The sequence below is a fragment of the Thermobia domestica genome, chromosome 2, assembly GCF_964235325.1.
Source record: "Thermobia domestica chromosome 2, izTheDome1.hap1.1, whole genome shotgun sequence".
Taxonomy (NCBI): Eukaryota; Metazoa; Arthropoda; class Insecta; order Zygentoma; family Lepismatidae; genus Thermobia; species Thermobia domestica.
This window is the reverse complement of record NC_137455.1, coordinates 260150765-260173739: the sequence shown is the minus strand read 5'-3', so window position 1 is coordinate 260173739 and position 22975 is coordinate 260150765.

The window sequence follows — 22975 nt, the reverse complement described above, 5'->3', positions numbered from 1 at the left end:
TTTTTCGTACAACTACCAAATATACTACCTAAGTGTTGCCCACATTATAGAGGGGAATAAAAGTCTATATATATCAAGAGAAAAATTTAAGAAATGAAGTTAGTACGTGATGTTATACATGAAGCAATTTAACCCTTGCAGGATTGATGAGACCTCGTGATACTCATCCTAAGTAGAAAAGTTTGTCTTCAACCACTATTTTCTTCAATTTTCCTCAAAACTTTACTATTTGGTATAAATATGTTTTTAGGCAACATCTCAACAATAAAACATAAATCATTTTTCATATATATTATATTGTTTTGCATTGTTCCTTACTACTATATACTAAACGCTATATCTTCTATAACTTCTATAACTTCTATCCACTATAACTTCTGAACATATCTTAACGAAAAAGACTCGAAAATAAGAGCAGTGTACTCTTTTTGATCTAAGTGAGGGCAGAGTCCCCTAACGTTGACGGAAAGTTACTTGGTATATATCATATTGGTACTGTTTAACTGCTTTTACAGAATATAAAAAATTTTATCCCATGATATGTCTCATTGCCTCACAACAATATGGCTGACGAATGACAACCGAGGAATAAGAACATGTATCATTCAGAACTACATACAGCGCATTCGCTAATTGGTGCATTTTCTTTATTTTTTTGAAGAACAAATAATACTTTTTATACTAATACGGTTTGGAATTTTGCATCACCCTGTATTAATTTTTCCATACAACTACCAAATTTACTACCTAAGTGTTGCACAACTTAAAAAGGGAAACAAAGTTTATACATTAGAACAAAAAATTTTAAGAAATGAAGTTAGTACCTGATGTTATACATGAAGCAATTTAACCCTTGCAGGATTGATGAGACCACGTGACACTTATCCTAAGTAGAAAAGTGTGTCTTCAACCACTATTTTCTTAAATTTTGTTCAAAACTGTACTATCTATATATATAAAAGAGAACGTACAAATCCTTTGTCCGCTCATCACGCTAATACGGCTGAACCAATTTCTTTTAATTTTGGGGGGTAATTAGGATTTGGACCCTAGATGGTTTTTATCATATCACTTTAATTTTCAATTACCAGTGTCTTGAGATAAATGACCATTCAGGTGTCCATTACGTACAAATCCTTTGTTAGTTCATCATAGGTATAAAAATAAACGTATGTATATGCAACCCGCATGACCGTGTCACTCGGCGGGTTAACATAAATGACAGGCGTTATAATGGTTTTTATCATATCACTTGAAAGCGAAAAAGTAAAAATTATCTAAGTAACAAAGTTTATTGCGTTCGGGGGTGACCGCAGCGAAGCGGGGCGGGTTAACATAAATGGCAGGCGATATAATGTTAACATTTACTGCAATCTTCTATGGTTTTTATCATATCACTTGAAAGCGAAAAAGTAAAAATTATCTAAGTAACAAAGTTTATTGCGTTCCGGGGTGACCGCAGCGAAGCGGGGTGAACGCTGCTAGTTTGGTATAAATATGTTCTTAGGCAACATCTCAAAAATATAATATATATCATTTATCATATATAATATTTTTTTTTGTATATTGTTCCTACCTACTATATACAAGAGCCTATATCTTCGAAACCTCTAAACATATTTTAACGACATAAAACTCAAATTGAAAAGCAATGCCCTCTTTTTATCTGAGTGCAAGCAAGATCCCCTATCGCAGACGGAAACTTACCTTCTATATATCATATTTGGTACTGTTTGACTGTTTTTACAGAATATAACTGATTTTATCCAATAATATCTCTCATTGCCTCATAACAATATGGCTGACGAATGACAACCGAGCAATAGGAACACGTACGATTCAGAACTACATACAGTGCATTCGCTAATAGGTAAATTTTCTTTATTTTTTGATGATCAAATAATATTTTTATACTAATACGGGTTGGAAATTTGCATCTTCCTGTGTATATTTTTTTCCATATAACTACCAAATATATTACCTAAGTGTTGCCCACATTATAGAGGGGAATAAAAGTCTATATATATCAAGAGAAAAATTTAAGAAATGAACTTAGTACGTGATGTTATACATGAAGCAATTTAACCCTTGCATGATTGATGAGACCACGTGACACTCATCCTAAGTAGAAAAAGTATGTCTTCAACCACTATTTTCTTCAATTTTCTTCAAAATTTTACTATTTGGAATAAATATGTTTTTAGCCAACATCTCAACAATAAAACATAAATCATTTTTCATATATATTATATTGTTGTGCATTGTTCCTAACTACTCTATAAGAAACGCTATATCTCCGTAACTTCTGAACATATCTTAACGAAACAAAACTCTAAAGAAGAGCAGTGTACTTTTTATGATCTGAGTGGGGGCAGATTCCCCTACCGTAGACGAAAGTAACCTTGTATATATCATATTTGGTTCTGTTTGACTGTTTTTACAGAATATAACAGATTTTATCCAATGATATGTCTCATTGCCTCATAACAATATGGCTGACGAATGACAACCGAGGAGTAAGAACATGTACCATTCAGAATTACATACAGCGCACTCGCCAGTTAGTGCAATTTCTCTATTTCTTGATGAACAAACAATAATTTTATATTATTGAAACTTGAAATTCTGCATTACCCTGTATATTTTTTTCCACACAACTATCAAATATACTACCTAAGTGTTGCACACATGAAAAATGGGAAAGAAAATCTATACATTACGACAAAATATTTTAAAGAATGAAGTTAGTACCTGTTGCTATACATGAAACAATTTAACCCTTGCATGATTGACGAGACCACGTGAAACTCATTATAAGTAGGAAAAGTGTGTCTTCAACCACTATTTTCTTCAATTTTCTTCAAAACTTTACTATTTGGTATAAATATGTTGTTAGGCAACATCTCAAAAATATAACGTATGTCATTTTTCATATACATTATATTGTTGTGCACTGTTCCTAACTACTATATACTAAAGGTTTACATCTCCGAAACTTCTGAACATATTTTAACGACATCAAGCTCAAATTAAAGAGCAGTGCCCCCTTTATGATGTGAGTACAAGCAGAGTCCCCTACCGTAGACGGAAAGTTACCTTGTATATATCATATTTGGTACTGTTTAGCTATTTTTACAGAATATAACAGATTTTATCCCATAATATGTCTCATTGCCTTATAACAATATGGCTGACGGATGATAACCGAGGAATAAGAACATTTACAATTCAGAACTACATACAGTGCATTCGCTAATTGGTAAATTTTCTTTATTTTATGATGATCAAATAATATTTTTATACTAATACGGGTTGGAAATTTGCATCTTCCTGTGTATATTTTTTTCCATATAACTACCAAATATACTACCAAAGTGTTGCACACATGATAGAGGGGAAAGAAGATCTATACATTACAAGAAAAAATTATAAGAAATGAAGTTAATACCTGATGTTATACATGAAGCAATTTAACCCTTGCATGATTGATGGGACCACGTGACACTCATCCTAAGTAGAAAAAGTATGTATTCAACCACTATTTTCTTCAATTTTCTTTAAAATTTTACTATTTGGTATAAATATTGTTTTTAGCCAACATCTCAAAAATAAAACATAAATCATTTTTCATATATATTATATTGTTGTGCATTGTTCCTAACTACTCTATACGAAACCCTATATCTCCGTAACTTCTGAACATATCTTAACGAAACAAAACTCTAAAGAAGAGCAGTGTACTTTTTATGATCTGAGTGGGGGCAGATTCTCCTACCGTAGACGAAAGTAACCTTTATATCATATTTGATACTGGTTAACTGTATTTACAGAATATAACAGATAGATATTATCCCATGATATGTCTCATTGCCTCATACGAACATGGCTCACGAATGACAAACAAGGAATATGAACATTTACCATTCAGAACTACATACAGCGCATTCGATAATTGGTGCATTTTCTTTAATTTTAAGAACAAATAACCCTTTTTATACTAATACGGGTTGGAATGTTGCATCCCCTGTATATTTTTTTTATACAACTACCAAACTTACTACATAAGTGTTGCACACATGAAAAAGGGGAAAGAAAATCTATACATTACAACAAAAAAATTATAAGAAATGAAGTTAGTACCTGTTGTTATATATGAACCAATTTAAACCTTGCAGGATTGATGAAACCACGTTACACTTTTCCTAAATAGAAAAAGTGTGTCTTCAACCATTATTTTCTTCAATTTTCTTCAAAACTGTACCATTTGGTATAAGTATGTTGTCAGGTAACATGTAAACAATATAACATATGTCATTTTTCATATATATTATATTGTTGTGCACTGTTCCTATCTACTATATACTAAAGGTTTACATCTCCGAAACTTCTCAACATATTTTAACGACATCATGCTCAAATTGAAGAGCAGTGCCCTTTTTATGATGTGACTGCAACCGGAGTTCCCTACCGTAGACGGAAAGTTACCTGGTATATGTCATATCTGGTACTGTTTAACTCTTTTTACAGAGTATAACAGATTTTATCCCATGATATGTCTCATTGCCTCATATCAATATTGCTGACGAATGACAACCGAGGAATAAGAATATGTATCATTCAGAACTACATACAGCGCAATCGCTAACTGGTGCATTTCCTTTATTTTTTGAAGAACAAATAATACTTTTTATAATAATAGGGTTTGGAATTTCATCGCCCTGTATTAATTTTTCCATACAACAACCAAATATACTACTTAAGGGTTGCACACATGAAAAAGGGAAACAAAGTTTATACATTAGAACTTAAAATTTTAATAAATGAACATAGTACTTGATGTTATACATGAAGCAATCTAACCCTTGCAGGATTGATGAGACTTCGTGCTACTCATCCTAAGTAGAAAAGTGTGTCTTCAACCACTATTTTCTTCAATTTTGTTCGAAACTGTACTATTTGGTATAAATATGTTGTTAGTCAAAATCTCAATAATATAACATATGTCATTTTTCATATATATTATATTGTTGTATATTGTTCCTACCTACTATATACAAGAGCCTATATATTCCAAACTTCTGAATGTATTTTAACGAAATAAAACCCAAAAAGAAGAGCAGTGCCCTCTTTTGATCTGAGTGCAAGCAAAGTCCCCTATCGCAGACGGAACGTTACCTTGTATATATCATATTTGGTTCTGTTTGACTGCTTTTACAGAATATAACTGATTTTATCCCTGGTTCATAACAATATTGCTGGCGAATGACAGCCGAGGAAAAAGAACATGTACCATTCAGAACTACATACAGCGCAATCGCTAATTGTTGCATTTTCTTTATTTTTTGAAGAACAAATAATACTTTTTATACTAATATGGGTTGGAATTTAGCATCACTCTATATATTTTTTTCCATACAACTACCAAATATACTACTTAAGTGTTGCCCACGTGATAACGGGGAAAGAAAATCTATACATTACAAGAAAAAAATTTAAGAAATGAAGTTAGTACCTGATGTTATACATTGTGAACGTCACATGAACTGTGTTGTAAAATGATTTACATATTTAATTTTTGCGTGAAATTATGAATATATTTTCAAGTTAATTAGGGATTTGCATATAAAGTTTATTGATATTTACATACCTATCAGCGGTAGCATATAACTTTTATTAGTATTTTTATGGATATATATGGTTTATGTTGTCATGTAACTGAATATTAATGAACAACAGGACATGACTTCAGAGTGAAGCAATGACATTTTGATATTAATGAAAATTAACTTCGAAGAAGATAGCAAATTCTATATTTTAGATACGCTAGTTTGCTTGCATAGAAGCAGAGAAAGCCTCACAAAAAAAACTTAAAGAAAGCATGTGTGCTTAACGGAGCGTTGGACTCCCACGTCGTAGAAGATTTTGGAATCAATGTAACCATCTTCATAAGGACAGAAAACCTATGAGCTTCAGGTTTTGCTTAGATGGATAGCTAGTCTTAATTTCTTAGTGTTATTATAGGTAGTAGCATACACTATCACTACCGAGACACAGATCCTACGAAGACAATGCTTTAAAAACCATAAAATTTTTAGCGTATCGATGTGAGAATACAGGATACAAAGAGGTGCTAGTTTTTTTAGACACACCCCTTTTTGGCGTGTTAGACTCTTGAAGCGTCCTTTTGCCAACGGAACATTCTCAGAGAAAGAGAAGTTGACAATTTCAAAATTATGGACGAGTCCACTTGAGCTAGAGTGGTAGCTGTCTAGAACGTTGTTTGTAATTGTTCCGGGACATCCGCTAGATGTCTCTGTCAAAATATAGTTAGCGTCTGCTCCGCTGATATATGCTTGAATGATAATATGTGTTATGTTACGTAAATAAACTTTCTGGGTGTTCCCGTAGTTTTAGACATATTTAGCTCGATATATATAGTTGTTTATTAAAATTGGCTTGTACTAATACCAGTTTTAGGCCTAGTTTGTGGTTGTGGAAGGTATGCAGAGAGACTAACACATACCTCAGTTTGTTTGTTTTTATATATATATAGTCGAGAATGCAATACTGTTGCAAGAGAGAAGCGAACTTCCAACCAGTTATATTATGTTTATTATCATGTGTCAGGCTACTTTAGCCTTGTCTAGAGTCATTTTAATTTGTTTGTATTTTGTATAGCTCATTTAAATTGTTTAATTAACTTCTTTAAGCAACTCAGAAAACACAATCCTTCAATGCATCCGTTTCTGTAATTTACCATATTCAATGTCACTTGTTCAAACAGTTCCTGGTGTCGCCGGTAGGTGGCTTCACCTGTCAATGTGTCTAAGTAAACATGTCAAGTGACGAAGTTTGAATAAGTTTGGTGTTTATTTTAATATTTTCTTATAAATACAGCACAGTGTGTGTGAGTGCTATATACTAAACTGAAGCTTGATTATTAAGCTATATTACACACATAGTGACATTCAACGATGCAATTGAAGTGAACTACAAAGTGGAAAAGAACATGAAAAAGTGTGGCATTTCGAGTTTTCTAGGTCACTGGAAGCTCACAGGTGAGGGATGCACCTTCACCCCTATTCCAGTGGAGCGGGCTATAGTGGATTGGCCCGACCCAAAAGTTGAAAGAAACAATGAACCGCAAAAGAATATAACATTACTCGGGACAACCAGAAAGGACAGTTCTTCCTGAATCGCGATACAGTGGACATCGAACACTGAAATTCGTAGTCGTGGTAACCGTCAGTTACGTGAAACTTTGTAACTTTTAGCTATGTGTTAGCAATAATAGTTCGTTAAGTACAAAGATATACTTAGTGCGTGTGTGCTTTGAAATGGGCAATAATAGTGAATTTACCTACGGTATTTCTTCGTTTACTCTGAACTAACATTCTCGTGGTGGAATGGGAGAGTAGGAGATACCGCTAATATTTACAAAAGTGTGTTTTACAAAAGTATAAAAGTGATATAAGACAAAGTGCTACATGTATCACAACTTACTAGTGGGAAGAGACAATGCTTTACACTATATTTCGTAAAGTGCTTCGCACCAGTAGTAAATTTTGCCATTCTTACGTCACACGCCGGATCACTTGTTTACGTTACTAATAGTGAAATCTAAAGCTAGTAACATCATTAATGAAAACAAACTCAATGCCGGATTTAGTAGGCAACGTCCAATGCTATCTTATAGCATAGTTTATTTAATCACCATTGAATACAAGAACTGAGCCTTTTGCTTGTATTAAGTAGGCGGGTTTAATGCAAGAGAACGTCAGTGTGTCTGATGATGTTAGGCTAGCGAGAACTTTCTTCGTATATAAACATATTCTCTAGTTTTATCACACCAAGGACTACCCTTTTGAACCGCCACTGGGGTTACTGAAATCCAATGGCAGAGGAAACATGACGGTTGGCAGAGCCTAGCAGCACGACAGGAGGGAAAGGAGCATGGTCCACAACATTGGAAGAAACTCGACCCGGAAGTGCATTCAATAGTGACAGCAGAGACACTTCAAGCAAGAAGAGCGCGGCGCATTAACTTCAAAAGTGCACGAACGATAACAAATTCAGAGCTCAAAAGTGTGATAAAGAAATATTAAAAAGAAATATTATTTTTTTTCTTCAGGTCTCATAGTGAGACCGCGCGCGCGAGTGCTCTTGTAATAATATTTTTGTGCATCTGGAATTACGCAAGTGGTGCATTAAAACAGGATTACCACTGGAATGTTGACTTCTTTATTGTTTGCAGTTTGGCCGCAAGGTAATGTGTTACCCTTTTCTCTATCTTGTTTGCTTTTCAGGCCGGAAGCTGGGTCTATCAATGGATCGTAATTACGATGAGCGTATTTTGGGTGTCTTTCGCATACAGGATGGGTGTTAAAACCATAGTAACCTGTAAATTAGAGTTTCATGCATAACAGGAATCTTGTTTATCTTTTTCAAAATTTTAATTTGATTCAATCAAAGACTCTACCGACTGACTAATTTTAGTAAATTAACTTTGTGGCAGGAGGTTGCAGTAATTTAAAGTAATTATCAGTTTAAATATTAAGATTCCTCCCACATTTGCATTTTGAATATTAATGATTTTGGTAATTTATTCATATTATGCAAACTCACATTCCTCCCGCTCACAAAGAACTTGGCTGCCGTGCGCGTGGGGCACGACACACACACCATCCTGGATGTATGTTTTGTTTTTAGAAATGTCCCTTGCTAAATTTTGCTTTTAATATTAAATGTTGTGGCAAAAGAATTAAAGTAAAGTCTTGTTTTCTTTTTCATTTTGCTGTTCAGTAAAGTATGTTGCCACAAGAAATGAAAGATACCCAACGTCTTTACGATATTTAGTGCAAGCCAGACGCGGGTAGCAGTAGATGTGTTTTTCTTTCAGGTTGTCGCGCTGCCATCCAGAAAGTTTATTATTTTTGTGTGTATTATTTTTGTGTCATATGCTTTTATTTTGTTGAAGTGTGTTGCAAAATTTTAAACCCTTTTGGAGGGGAATAACATTTAGTAAATTCAGATTAGGCATATTAGAGCACATAGGTGTTTATTTAGAGTTCATAATCACTTGATGGTAATAACGCGGAGACAAGCTAGAGCGATGGAAGGCTTTGTAGGCGACAACATCATTGACGAACAATTTGCGCAAGTAATGGAATTTCCATCGGAGTCTCAGGACACCGGAAGCGATTCGGTAGGAAATGTAAACACCTCTCTCCAGGAAGTAGTTCCGCCTGGAGAAGGTACCGTTAATAATGAAAGGGCTAATGAATCGGAGCAGGTTAGGGAACCGGTTCCTAGCACCTCAGCGCAAGTCACATCGGTAACTGACCCGTGTCTCGCGTCTCTGTTTAGCATGTTAAAAGAATTGGCAGACAAACAAGAGAAATCACTAAATGACATTTCGAATAAGCTAGAAAAGCAAGAAAAGAAGCAGGACAAATCACTTTTAGAGATTGCGAATAAGCTTGAAAACCAGGAAAAGATTCATGAAAGATCGTTGTTAGAAATTTCAAGTAAATTAGAAACCCAAGAAAAGACGCATGAAAGAACGTTATCGGAATTAGCAAGTAGGCAGGAGAACGCTAGCAGAACCATGCTAGATAAGTTGGAGGCTGTTGAAAAGCAGATCACTGCCAGTTTCCGGCATGAGATGCTTCAGAATGTGACAGAGCTAGAGGCAAGGATCGATTCCTCAGCGGAAGCTCTGGAATCCAAGATAGCAGCATCCTGCCAAGAATTAAAGTCATCAGTTGAGGCGACCGAAAATAGGATTAGTGAATTGGAGGTTCACACTGAGAACAAGATAGGCGAGATTTCTGAGGTCCTTGGTTCGGATCTCGCTCAGGTCTCTCGAGATGTCAACCATTTACGTGGTGACATGGAGAGAGTGGGGGAAAATGTAGCCGCCGTTTCTACAGAAATTGACAGAGTAAAAGCAACGATGGATAGTTCGGTGGGTCATTTACAATCCAAGCTACGTAGAGCAGAACTGAGATGGGAGGAACAGCTGGAACTGTTAAAGGAGTCGGTGAGAGAAAACGGTTCCAGCTGTCAAAACACAGCCTCTGTCACGCATGAGAGAATCGAAACGCCGGTCGCTGGACCGAGCCATGCGGGACAGTTCCCTGAGCTTCCCAGGCGTGAGAACTCAGACGAGCAGGCTGCCCCCCCTCCTCAAAACATCAACAACGTCAGTAGTAGCAATAGTAGTGTGGCTACTTGCCAAGCAGCGTCGGCCTTAGGCCTACTACATCGAGATCTGTCTCTTCCTGTGTTTACAGGAGGAGAATCAGAAATTCAGGCCCACAATTTTCTAGTAGAGCTAGATAATTATTTCGACTTAACGGGTGTACCAGAAGAGAGACGGTTAGCATTTTCCTCCCACTGCTTCCGTGGCATCTCACGCCAGTGGATGCAGGTGACTTTGAAGAAATGCTCTAATTACCAAGATCTCGTTAGACATTTCAAGAACGCCTATCTCAGCGAGGAAAAACTTGCTAATCTCCGCGCCTCCATTTTGACGTCACGTTTTGAGACACGGGGAAACAAGAAACCGACAGAATACTTGTTGGAGTTACTGCATACCAACAGTATTCTCGACCCCCCGTTACCTCCCCAGGTACTTTTGCGAGTTCTTCCACGTCAATTGCCACTCTCCATCTATAGATGTATTGTTTCGTCGAAACCTAGATCTATAGATGAGTTGTTAAACATTGTTGGTGAGCTTCAGTCCACTTACCAGCCACCAAGTAACAACAACAATAGGAGGGGAATAAATTCACTTACTGTAGAGGAAGAAGAAGAAGATTCAGGACGATCTTCCCCCCCCACGAAACAGTAGGCCGAGTAACCCCACCAGAGACAGGAGGTACCACAGGGACAATGGGCCTTATTACAATAGGGGTTCACGAAGAGGCAATGGAAATAGAAATAACAATAATAATGGCAATTGGCGTTCGAGAAATTCCAGTGGTCAGGAGCGTGACACTGGAGATTCTCGAACGAGAAATCAAAGTAATCGAGGGCAACGACGTGGAAGGAATAGGGGACGTGGCAACGCACAAACTCGCAATAACAATAGAAACAGTGACTATGCGGCGGAGGTTAATGAGCTCCGAGTCCATAACGAAAGGACTGAACAGTCCTCGAGACAAGTCTCGTCTCGTGGGAATTCACGTGCGAACAGCCTTGGAACTAGTCAACGCCACTGAGAACTGTCCGCATGTTCTCAGAGCGGTGACTTGAATACTGGCGTACTGAATATTCAGGATCAACCGGCGAAATTTATTTCTGAGGATATGCGTAATTGTGTTATTGAATATAACAATGTTTTAGAAGAAGAAAAAGAAGAAAGTAGTGAGACATTTGTAAAGACTTTAGAGACACTTGAGAATGGGGATTGTGAAACTTCTAGACGTATAATTAGACCATACATTTCGATCGTGAAGGAAATAACGACATTCGTCATCCCGAAATTATGTTATTACAGAGAAATGGGGACAAAATTAAAATTAACAGAAAGTTGTTTGACGAGACGAATGCGATCTTTAGAGACCTATTGGAAAGCTCGACCGAAAAGCTACCTAATAATAACCTAGTAACTCTTCCCGAAGTAGAAGTAGGTCTATTTAATAATAAGATTCTGGCATTATTGGATAGTGGCGCGAGTATCTCAGCTATCTCATTGCAATGTTGGGAAGAAATACGTAAGCGAGACCCCCCACCAGCGTTCATCAAGTCATCAAACATTAGAGTTAGTTCAGCGTTCGGCCGCGCCGTTGCTTCAATCATCGGTCAAGTATTGTTAGAACTTGTGATTGCAGAAAAGGAGTACTATACTTCGGCAATAGTAGTGAAAGGGCTGAACCGTGAACTCATTTTGGGTTCACAGTTCTTTGTAGAAAGTAGAGCGATTTTAGACTATGAGAGAAACGTCCTTTTGCTTAACCACCCCCACCATATAGAAGTTTCTTTTCGAGACATTGAAATAGAGGAAGAAGACCTTTTCATAAGAAAATTATCCTGGGAGTTCGAAGAGGATGTGGTTGATTGTGAGAATCCCACACTTAGTAGTATGTGCGTGTCGAGGAGAGGACCGCTGACTACAGAGCAGTTCGAGCGAGCGTCAGCAGGTGGAGGCCACCAGCAAGAGTTGGCTACCCTGCGCAGCCAGTTGGACGATGGGAAGTTCCCAACTGCAGCCGAACTTGCAAATGTTGTTTACTCGCCACAGGAATGGGCGAAGGTTCGAACCCAGGCTACACCCGACGATATCAGAGATCATGTCGAAAAGTATACGGATTTGAGTGGGGAGGAAAAACAAAAGTTGTACGACGTGCTCTACAAACATCGACGCATATTTGACGAGAAGCCCGGTACCATTAGAGATTACCAACATTCCATTGAAGTGACCGATGATCGACCCATGAAGACAAGGATGTATCCTTATCCTCTTCAACACCGAACGGCTGTAACTAATACCATTAATCGTTGGTTGGCGTGGGGTATAATCAAGAAGCATCCCACTTCTTATCTAAGCCCACTTGTGATTGTTCCGAAAAAGAATGGGACCTTGAGAACTTGTTTGGATGCGCGTAAGCTTGGTGCTATTACGCGCTCAGAATTCGATCAACCAATCCCTGCACTGTGCACATTGCAAGATTTATGTGAACGGCGTTGGTTCGCTAGTTTGGATGCAGTGGATTCGTTCCAGCAAATTCTAGTTGAGGAAAACAGCCAGAAATATTTAGGTTTCCTTCACGACGGAATTACGTATGTATTTAAGAAGCTACCATTTGGGACCAAGCAAAGCTTAGCTTCATGTGTGCGTGCGATCAATTCCATTCTCGGGGATGAGTGTCGTGAATTTTGTGGCCATTATGTTGATGATGTAACCATATCGTCATTTTCTTTTGATGAGCATTTACGCCATCTTGATATTGTATTAGGGAAGTTAAAAGTAGGTGGCCTAACTTTAAGATTGAAAAAGTGTCAATTTGCCCGCCGGAGAATTTCCATTCTTGGCTATGACCTCTCGCCTGCTGGAATTGAGAAGTCGCAGGAGAAACTGGAGAAGGTTATGGAATTTCGTAAACCAAGAAACGTGAAAGAATTGAGAAGTTTTATTGGGTACTGTCAATTCTACAGAATATTCAGTACACAGTATTCAGAAATTTTATATCCATTGTTTCAGTTGTTAAAGAAGGGAGTGAAATATCAATGGTTGCCTTGTCACGACGTAGCGTTTCAAAGGATACGCGAAGTCTTCAGAGAGAAAGTAGTGCTGAAGAAGCCGCTCCCTGACAGACAACTTATTTTGGAATGCGATGCTTCCGATGTAAGTTGTTCGTCGCATCTTTATCAACTGGACGACAATGGCGAGGTCCGTGTAATAGGAATGACGTCGCGCATCTTTAATGCAGCAGAACGTAATTATGGAATTTCAGAGAAAGAGATGGCTGGTGTAATTGATGGCGTGTGCAAGTTTAAGCACTATTTGGTAGGCAATTTCTTCAAAATTCGCAGCGACCATCAATCGATACGTTTTCTGCTGTTATGTAGACTTACGTCACAGCGTCTGATGCGTTGGGTACTAACTTTGAATATGCTGACATTCGAGTTCGAGTATGTGAAGTCTAAGGACAATTTAAGTGATTACCATTCCAGGTACCCACCAAATACAGGGGTTCAATTTGATAAAGCAAAGAAATTAGTGTTAAATGAATCTCTGATGACAATACTGACCCACATTCCGAGTCAGTTAAGGGAACTGATTGCAGTGTTGCCAGAGCTGCAAACTTCTGACCCTGTATTTGGCGACGTCAAGAGAAAGCTGCAGAACCAGGAAAACTCAGGGAAAACAGCCAGCGAGAACCTCCAGTACTTGCTCTCAAATGGACGGCTATGTAAACGTGACCGTTCCGGTCTACGGATTTGCATACCGGAAGTGCTTGTGCAGCCATTGTTGGAATATTACCACAATGAGCGAGGACATCTGTCTGCTAGCAAGCTTGTGCCAATGTTGACTGAATATTTTGTATGGCCGAAGATGAGGAGTGCCATAAAGAAATTCTCAGCTTCCTGTGGTTTGTGCCAGAAAGCATCCCCCCCTCACATGTATCGTTCGGGACCACTGAACCCTGTTTTAGTGCGCCGCCCTGGTTACATGGTATGCCTGGACTGGTTGGGGCCTCTCCCTGTGGGGGTAGGCAACGTGTCATACATCCTTGTATGCGTGGATGCTTTCTCCAAGTTGATAGGACTGTATGCGTGCAGAAGGGCAACCACAGACACAGCGGTAAAGAAGCTGAAGGAGTTCCTGAAACTGTGCCCGTCTGCTGAGATCATATTGACGGACAATGGGACACAGTTTTCAAGTGCCAAGTGGAAGAAGGAACTCTCGGACTTAAGCCCATCTATAGTACTCCGTACTATCCCCAAGGAAATATGGCTGAGGTGGGTGTAAAATCGACAGTGAGAATGTTACGAAAATTGTGCCATGACAAGCAGAGGGAATGGCCCAAACATCTTGAGAAAATCGAAAAGTGTCTCAACTCAAGTGTACATCTGTCGACTGGTCTAAGTCCATTTCAAGTGCACCTGGGAGAATCACCATCTAGAGAATTGGCAAGATTATTCGAGATCCCAGAAGTAGAGAGACACAAATCGTTGAAATATTATGTCGAGCTAGCAGCAAGTAATCTGAAGAAGTCAGCACAGCGAAGAAAGAAGGCCTTCGATAAACGTCGCGAGCCAGCGCGTTTCGAGGTTGCAGATTTGGTACTGGTGAGAGCTTTTCCCAAGTCTGACGCTTTCTCTGGCATAACCAAAAAGATGATGCTCCTTTACACGGGACCTTACTTGACACTCTCCACTGCGCAGAATAATGTCTGCACGCTCGGTGATCCTGAGACAAGAGAAGTATTAATGAAGAGAAACGTGTTTCACCTAAAGAAATACGTGCAGCGTGAAACCACGCCTCCTCAGGACCCAGCTGACCTGATGACGTAGGAGAAGCAGGAAGTAAACACAGTGCGTCATACAGGATGGAGAGCAGAAGAAGTATACACTCCCAGACGCACCTCCTTACGTCTGGCTTTCAAGAGAGTTGTTGCGCGGAGTGTAATACTACAGATGAATAATGATATAACATAGAGAGATGAATTTCGTATAGAATGATGAGTTATAAAGTGATTATGACATATTAGGGATTATTTTTATTTGTTATTAGTGTTTAGTTTACTATTTTATTAGTGTCAGAATATATTGATGTATTTAGGGAAATTTTGTGTAAAGTTTAGTATATACGGAATATGTATGTGATTTACGTAAAGTATATTGGTACCTCTTCTGAGAAAATGCAACGATTAAGAGATTAACGGTTGCATTTCCTTAGGAGGGGAATAAATGTGAACGTCACATGAACTGTGTTGTAAAATGATTTACATATTTAATTTTTGCGTGAAATTATGAATATTATTTCAAGTTAATTAGGGATTTGCATATAAAGTTTATTGATATTTACATACCTATCAGCGGTAGCATATAACTTTTATTAGTATTTTTATGGATATATATGGTTTATGTTGTCATGTAACTGAATATTAATGAACAACAGGACAGGACTTCAGAGTGAAGCAATGACATTTTGATATTAATGAATATTAACTTCGAAGAAGATAGCAAATTCTATATTTTAGATACGCTAGTTTGCTTGCATAGAAGCAGAGAAAGCCTCACAAAAAAAACTTAAAGAAAGCATGTGTGCTTAACGGAGCGTTGGACTCCCACGTCGTAGAAGATTTTGGAATCAATGTAACCATCTTCATAAGGACAGAAAACCTATGAGCTTCAGGTTTTGCTTAGATGGATAGCTAGTCTTAATTTCTTAGTGTTATTATAGGTAGTAGCATACACTATCACTACCGAGACACAGATCCTACGAAGACAATGCTTTAAAAACCATAAAATTTTTAGCGTATCGATGTGAGAATACAGGATACAAAGAGGTGCTAGTTTTTTTAGACACACCCCTTTTTGGCGTGTTAGACTCTTGAAGCGTCCTTTTGCCAACGGAACATTCTCAGAGAAAGAGAAGTTGACAATTTCAAAATTATGGACGAGTCCACTTGAGCTAGAGTGGTAGCTGTCTAGAACGTTGTTTGTAATTGTTCCGGGACATCCGCTAGATGTCTCTGTCAAAATATAGTTAGCGTCTGCTCCGCTGATATATGCTTGAATGATAATATGTGTTATGTTACGTAAATAAACTTTCTGGGTGTTCCCGTAGTTTTAGACATATTTAGCTCGATATATATAGTTGTTTATTAAAATTGGCTTGTACTAATACTAGTTTTAGGCCTAGTTTGTGGTTGTGGAAGGTATGCAGAGAGACTAACACATACCTCAGTTTGTTTTTTTTATATATAGTCGAGAATGCAATACTGTTGCAAGAGAGAAGCGAACTTCCAACCAGTTATATTATGTTTATTATCATGTGTCAGGCTACTTTAGCCTTGTCTAGAGTCATTTTAATTTGTTTGTATTTTGTATAGCTCATTTAAATTGTTTAATTAACTTCTTTAAGCAACTCAGAAAACACAATCCTTCAATGCATCCGTTTCTGTAATTTACCATATTCAATGTCACTTGTTCAAACAGTTCCTGGTGTCGCCGGTAGGTGGCTTCACCTGTCAATGTGTCTAAGTAAACATGTCAAGTGACGAAGTTTGAATAAGTTTGGTGTTTATTTTAATATTTTCTTATAAATACAGCACAGTGTGTGTGAGTGCTATATACTAAACTGAAGCTTGATTATTAAGCTATATTACACACATAGTGACATTCAACGATGCAATTGAAGTGAACTACAAAGTGGAAAAGAACATGAAAAAGTGTGGCATTTCGAGTTTTCTAGGTCACTGGAAGCTCACAGGTGAGGGATGCACCTTCACCCCTATTCCAGTGGAGCGGGCTATAGTGGATTGGCCCGACCCAAAAGTTGAAAGAAACAATGAACCGCAAAAGAATATAACATTACTCGGGACAACCAGAAAGGACAGTTCTTCCTGAATCGCGATACAGTGGACATCGAACACTGAAATTCGTAGTCGTGGTAACCGTCAGTTACGTGAAACTTTGTAACTTTTAGCTATGTGTTAGCAATAATAGTTCGTTAAGTACAAAGATATACTTAGTGCGTGTGTGCTTTGAAATGGGCAATAATAGTGAATTTACCTACGGTATTTCTTCGTTTACTCTGAACTAACATTCTCGTGGTGGAATGGGAGAGTAGGAGATACCGCTAATATTTACAAAAGTGTGTTTTACAAAAGTATAAAAGTGATATAAGACAAAGTGCTACATGTATCACAACTTACTAGTGGGAAGAGACAATGCTTTACACTATATTTCGTAAAGTGCTTCGCACCAGTAGTAAATTTTGCCATTCTTACGTCACACGCCGGATCACTTGTTTACGTTACTAATAGTGAAATCTAAAGCTAGTAACATCATTAATGAAAACAAACTCAATGCCGGATTTAGTAGGCAACGTCCAATGCTATCTTATAGCATAGTTTATTTAATCACCATTGAATACAAGAACTGAGCCTTTTGCTTGTATTAAGTAGGCGGGTTTAATGCAAGAGAACGTCAGTGTGTCTGATGATGTTAGGCTAGCGAGAACTTTCTTCGTATATAAACATATTCTCTAGTTTTATCACACCAAGGACTACCCTTTTGAACCGCCACTGGGGTTACTGAAATCCAATGGCAGAGGAAACATGACGGTTGGCAGAGCCTAGCAGCACGACAGGAGGGAAAGGAGCATGGTCCACAACATTGGAAGAAACTCGACCCGGAAGTGCATTCAATAGTGACAGCAGAGACACTTCAAGCAAGAAGAGCGCGGCGCATTAACTTCAAAAGTGCACGAACGATAACAAATTCAGAGCTCAAAAGTGTGATAAAGAAATATTAAAAAGAAATATTATTTTTTTTCTTCAGGTCTCATAGTGAGACCGCGCGCGCGAGTGCTCTTGTAATAATATTTTTGTGCATCTGGAATTACGCAAGTGGTGCATTAAAACAGGATTACCACTGGAATGTTGACTTCTTTATTGTTTGCAGTTTGGCCGCAAGGTAATGTGTTACCCTTTTCTCTATCTTGTTTGCTTTTCAGGCCGGAAGCTGGGTCTATCAATGGATCGTAATTACGATGAGCGTATTTTGGGTGTCTTTCGCATACAGGATGGGTGTTAAAACCATAGTAACCTGTAAATTAGAGTTTCATGCATAACAGGAATCTTGTTTATCTTTTTCAAAATTTTAATTTGATTCAATCAAAGACTCTACCGACTGACTAATTTTAGTAAATTAACTTTGTGGCAGGAGGTTGCAGTAATTTAAAGTAATTATCAGTTTAAATATTAAGATTCCTCCCACATTTGCATTTTGAATATTAATGATTTTGGTAATTTATTCATATTATGCAAACTCACATTCCTCCCGCTCACTACATGAAGCAATTTAACCCTTGCAGGATTGATGAGACTTCGTGCTACTCACCCTAAGTAGAAAAGTGTGTCTTCAACCACTATTTTCTTCAATTTTGTTCGAAACTGTACTATTTAGTATAGATATGTTGTTAGGCAACATCTCAACAAAATATCATATGTCATTTGTCATATATATAACATTGCTCTATATTGTTCCTACACACTCTATACAAGAGGATATATCTTCGAAACATCTGAACACATTTTAACGAAATAAAACTAAAATTGAAGAGCAGTACCCTCCTTTGAACTGCGTGCAAGAGAAGTCCCCTATCGCAGACGGAACGTTACCTTGTATATATCATATTTGGTTCTGTTTGACTCTTTTTACAGTATATAACAGATATTATCCCATGATATGTCTCATTGTTTCATAACAATATAGCTGGCGAAGGACAACCGAGGAATAAGAACATGCATCATTCAGAACTACAAACAGCGCACTCGCCAATTAGTGCAATTTCTTTATTTCTTGATGAACAAACAATAATTTTATACTATTAAATGTTGAAATTCTGCATCACCCTGTATATTTTTTCCAAACAACTATACAATATACTACCTAAGTTTTGCACACATGAGAAATGGGAAAGGAAATCTATACATTACAACAAGAAATTTGAAAGAGTGAAGTTAGTACCTGTTGTTATACATGAAGCAATTTACCCTTGCAGGATTGATGAGACCACGTGAAACTCATCCTAAGTAGAAACAGTGTTTCTTCAACAATTATTTCCTTAAATTTTCTTCAAAACTGTACTATTTGGTATAAGAATGTTGTCAGGTAACATGTAAACAATATAACATATGTCACTTTTCATATATATTATATTGTTGTACATTGTTCCTAACTACTATATACTAAAGGCTATATGTCCGAAACTTCTGAACATATTTTAACGACATAAAACACAAAAAGAAGAGCATTGCCCTTTTTATGATCTGAGTCAAGCAAAGTAACCTACCGTAGACGGCAAGTTACCTGGTATATATCACATTTGGTACTGTTTAACTGCTTTTACAGAATATAAAAAATTTTATCCCATGATATGTCTCATTGCCTCATAACAATATGGCTAACGAATGAAAACCGAGGAATGAAAACATGCATCATTCAGAACTACAAACAGCGCACTCGCCAATTAGTGCAATTTCTTTATTTTTTGATGAACAAACAATAATTTTATACTATTAAAAGTTGAAATTCTGCATCACCCTGTATATTTTTTCCACACAACTATAAAATATACTACCTAAGTGTTGCACACATGAGAAATGGAAGAGAAAATCTATACATTACGACAAAAAATTTTAAAGAATGAAGTTAGTAACTGTTGTTATACATGAAGCAATTTAACCCTTGCAGGATTGATGATACCACGTGAAACTCATCCTAACTAGAAAAAGTGTTTCTTCAACAATTATTTCTTTAAATTTTCTTCAAAACTGTACTATTTGGTATAAGAATGTTGTCAGGTAACATGTCAACAATATAACGTATGTCTTTTTTCATATATATTATATTGTTGTGCACTGTTCTAAACTACTATATACTAAAGGTTTACAACTCCGAAACTTCTGAACATATTTTAACGACATCAAGCTCAAATTGAAGAGCAGTGCCCGCTTTATGATGTGAGTGCAAGCAGAGTCCATTACCGTAGACGGAAAATTACCTTGTATATATCATATTTGGTACTGTTTAGCTCTTTTTACAGAATATAACAGATTTTATCCCATAATATGAATCATTGCCTAATAACAATATGGCTGACGGATGACAACCGAGGAATAAGAACATTTACAATTCAGAACTACATACAGCGCATTCGATAATTGGTGCATTTTCTTTATATTTGAACAACAAATAATATTTTTTATACTAATAGGGTTTGGAATTTTGCATCACCCTGTATATTTTTTCCATGCAACTACCAAATATACTACCTAAATGTTGCACACATGATAAAAATGAAAGAAAATCTATACATTACAAGAGAAAATTTTAAGAAATGAAGTTAGTACCTGATGTTATACATAAAGCAATTTAACCCTTGCAGGATTGATGAGACCTCGTGATACTCATCCTAAGTAGAAAAGTGTGTCTTCAACCACTATTTTCCTCAATTTTGTTCAAAACTGTACTATTTGCTATTAATATTTTGTTAGGCAAAATCTAAACAATATATCATATGTCATTATTAATATATATTATATTGTTGTATATTGTTCCTACCTACTATATATAAGGGCCTATATCTTCGAAACTTCTGAACATTTTTTTTAAGGAAATAAAACCCAAAAAGAAGATCAGTGCCCTCTTTTGATCTGAGTGCAAGCAAAGTCCCTTATTGCAGACGTAACGTTACCTTGTATATATCATATTTGGTTCTTTTTGACTGCTTTTACAGAATATAACAAATTTTATCCTATGATATGTCTCATTGGTTCATAACAATATGGCTGGCGAACGACAGGCGAGGAAAAAGAACATGTACCATTCAGAACTACATACAGCGCAATCGCTAATTGTTGCATTTTCTGTATTTTTTGAAGAACAAATAATACTTTTTATACTAATACGGGTTGGAATGTTGCATCTTGTGTATATTCTTTTTTCGCACAACTACCAAATATACTACCTAAGTGTTGCCCACATTATAAAGGGGAATAAAAGTCTATATATATCAAGAGAAAAATTTAAGAAATGAAGTTAGTACCTGATGTTATACCTGAAGCAATTTAACCCTTGCAGGATTGATGAGACCTCGTGATACTCATCCTAAGTAGAAAAGTTTGTCTTCAACCAGTATTTTCTTCAATTTTCTTCAAAACTTTACTATTTGGTATAAGTATGTTTTTAGGCAACATCTCAACAATAAAACATAAATCATTTTTCATATATATTATATTGTTTAGCATTGTTCCTTACTACTATATACTAAACGCTATATCTCCGTAACTTCTGAACATATCTTAACGAAAAAGACTCGAAAAGAAGAGCAGTGTACTCTATATGATCTAAGTGAGGGCAGAGTCCCCTAACGTTGACGGAAAGTTACCTGGTATATATCAAATTTGTACTGTTTAACTGCTTTTACAGAATATAAAAAATTTTATCCCATAATATGTCTCATTGCCTCATAACAATATGGCTGGCGAATGACAACCGAGCAATAGGAACGCGTACGATTCAGAACTACATACAGTGCATTCGCTAATTGGTAAATTTTCTTTATTTTTTGATGCTCAAATAATATTTTTATCCTAATACGGGTTGGAAATTTGCATCTTCCTGTGTATATTTTTTTCCATATAACTACCAAATATACTACCAAAGTGTTGCACACATGATAGAGGGGAAAGAAAATCTATACATTACAAGAAAAAATTATAAGAAATGAAGTATATACCTGATGTTATACATGAAGCAATTTAACCCTTGCATGATTGATGGGACCACGTGACACTCATCCTAAGTAGAAAAAGTGTGTCTTCATGCACTATTTTCTTCAATTTTCTTCAAAATTTTACAATTTGGTATAAATATGTTTTTAGCCAACATCTCAAAAATAAAACATAAATCATTTTTCATATATATTATATTGTTGTGCATTGTTCCTAACTACTCTATACGAAACCCTATATCTCCGTAACTTCTGAACATATCTTAACGAAACAAGACTCTAAAGAAGAGCAGTGTACTTTTTATGATCTGAGTGGGGGCAGATTCCCCTACCGTAGACGAAAGTAATCTTTATATCATATTAGATACTGGTTAACTGTATTTACAGAATATAACAGATAGATATTATCCCATGATATGTCTCATTGCCTCATACCAACATGGCTCACGAATGACAAACAAGGAATATGAACATTTACCATTCAGAACTACATACAGCGCATTCGATAATTGGTGCATTTTCTTTAATTTTAGGAACAAATAACCCTTTTTATACTAATACGGGTTGCAATGTTGCATCCCCTGTATATTTTTTTATACAACTACCAAACTTACTACATAAGTGTTGCACACATGAAAAAGGGGAAAGAAAATCTATACATTACAACAAAAAAATTATAAGAAATGAAGTTAGTACCTGTTGTTATACATGAACCAATTTAACTCTTGCAGGATTGATGAAACCACGTTACACTTTTCCTAAATAGAAAAAGTGTGTCTTCAACCATTATTTTCTTCAATTTTCTTCAAAACTGTACCATTTGGTATAAGTATGTTGTCAGGTAACATGTAAACAATATAACATATGTCATTTTTCATATATATTATATTGTTGTGCACTGTTCCTATCTACTATATACTAAATGTTTACATCTCCGAAACTTCTCAACATATTTTAACGACATCATGCTCAAATTGAAGAGCAGTGCCCTTTTTA